This window comes from Lathyrus oleraceus, chromosome 1 (genome assembly GCF_024323335.1).
Source record: "Lathyrus oleraceus cultivar Zhongwan6 chromosome 1, CAAS_Psat_ZW6_1.0, whole genome shotgun sequence".
Lineage (NCBI taxonomy): Eukaryota > Viridiplantae > Streptophyta > Magnoliopsida > Fabales > Fabaceae > Lathyrus > Lathyrus oleraceus.
In genome coordinates, this window is record NC_066579.1 from 74393602 (window position 1) to 74395935 (window position 2334).

The 2334-nt window shown below is 26.4% G+C and overlaps 1 long non-coding RNA gene across 1 annotated transcript; it reads right to left on the bottom strand.

Annotated features, from left to right (window-relative positions):
- Positions 1 to 372: 372 nt before the first annotated feature.
- On the bottom strand, positions 373 to 849 carry LOC127116366 (uncharacterized). The gene is made up of 2 exons (XR_007801319.1): positions 675 to 849; positions 373 to 558 (listed from the first exon to the last, which is right to left on the bottom strand). It is a non-coding gene; the product is annotated as an uncharacterized LOC127116366 (long non-coding RNA).
- Between the last annotated feature and the right edge of the window lie 1485 nt (positions 850 to 2334).

A 2334-nucleotide genomic window follows, 5' to 3' on the forward strand; every position in this document is an offset into this window, starting at 1 on the left:
ATATTCATCCTTTTTCCAACACTAGAATCTCATATTAAATTCATTTTTTTATTGAAAATTTGAATTGGGCACGTGATCCATCAATGCTTCATCTATTAACATTAGATACTGCTTGTTTTGTTTACCATTCTGAAGTATAATTTAGCTTCTAGATGGTGCTTTAATAAAGTTTTTCTCTTTAAAAATGAAAATAATTTTTTAATTTTATTATTCTCATACTTACGTGTCCTATTTTTGTACCTACAATGTGACATAAGCTTTAGCTAATATTTACACGTTTTCTATGGACCCAATTTTACGCGTCTCGCTTAGAAAGAATGCAGTTTTTTGAAAAGCAGATTCATCATAGAAGTTTAAGCACAAAGAAGGATATATGTTAAAAGAATTTTATTATTACTAAATTTCATTAATAATAATATACATATACAAAAAATTTATGGAATTTTAATCGGCAAAAATGAAGAAGAAAAAGAAGAGAAAAAAATCAATGGAGCATGTATGTAATCAGCAACGCCATCACCATAAGAAAATAAGCAATTCCTTGATCCAGATTAGTGCCTGTCATAAATGAAGCAGAATTAAACCATTAAAAAAGGTGAATGAAGAATTTTTCTAATTTCATAAATAAATATTAAGAAGAATGAAAGAAAAAAAATTGAGAGTTTTTAACTAACCATCACTGGTAGGAGCCGTTGCTGGAGAAAGATCCAAATTCTGAGCATGAGCCATATGAGAAATTGCCATGAACAAAATACTCAGAATTGGGAAGATGAAAATATTCACTGTATTCATTGTTTTTTCTAGGAAAAAAATGTAGAAATGGATGGAAAAGTTGATTTTGGGGAGGTGAGAGAATGTTAAAATATGTAGTATGTGTTTGAATTTGAATTAAGGGAAAAGTGGTATTTATAGGTAGAGAAAGAAGAAGGAAGAGTAAAATGAGGCGTCTGAGAAATTTCAAGGAAACAAGCTGCCGAGTTTGAAGAAGCGTCAGATATTATGACTCGGTTGCCGACTCGTTGACGCAGTTGCTGACATCATACCATTGAAAACTAAAAGTGTAGTTACAATGCTACTCCCTCATGTGCAATTTGTGTCCTATTGGTCTGATTTTTGTGCCTTAAAAAGTTTGGATTCTAACAACTGCGGTCAAATATTCATTGAACTGTAGGTTTTCTAGAAACACTTCTCATATTGTTAACTCTAGAAAATAATCGCATATAGTTGAATAATATGCTCATCAAAGGAAAAAAAAAACTATATTAAACTTGTTTTATGATATCAATAATAATTTATGTTACCTTTTTATTATATATATATATATATATATATATATATATATATATATATATATATATATATATATATATATATATATATATATATATATATTATCCTTTTTAATTTTATTTTATTTAATAAAAAATAATTAAAATAATTATATGTATTAATAGTGTAAAATATTTTTACAGTGTTAATTAACGAAGGACGTGTATTCTGACAAGTCACATTTTTATTTTAAAAATATTTACACAGTATAGTTGAATGCTAAAATTTTACTGAATATGATGGTGTAAAATTATTTTACACCGATCTGCACTACTTTTAATCTCAAAAATAATTATATAAAATATTTTTTAATTTTAAAAATATTAAAATAACATAGTAAAAGTAAAATATGTCATGAAATTTAATAATAAACGAGAAAAAAAATATTCGTTGACAGTGTAAAATATTTGTACTGTTAACTAATCATTAACTTGTATCCTATCAAATCATACGTTTAATTTTAATCACTGACTTTTAAAATATTTTTACACGTTTATTTTTACAATATTATAATTTTATTAAATAATAACATTAGTTTACAGTAAAAGTGCACTACTTTTAATTTTTTTCATATTAATATCCGTACAATTTTATGCGTCATAGGAGTATGATAAATCCTAAATAATCACAACAAACCGTTAAAAAATTAGGCTAATTATTATTTTCTTTTTTTAATCTTGTATTCGGGTTTTCGATTATTCTTTTAACTTTTAAAAATACTATTTTAATCACTCAATTTTTTAATATGCATTAAGTTAATCCTTTATGTTCAAATGATAATAATATCATTAATATTTGGTGATCAGTTTAGCGATGAGATGATGAGTCACTAAATGACATTTTTTTATTTGACTATCCACTACGCCAAAAACTGGAATAGACAGCGCACCTTAGAGGGCGCTTTCTTAAAGAAGCGCACTCTAAAGTGAAGAGAAAAATAAGGAGGAATAGACAGCGCACTTTAGAGGGCGCTTTTGAAACAAAGCGCCCTCTAAAGTGAAGCAA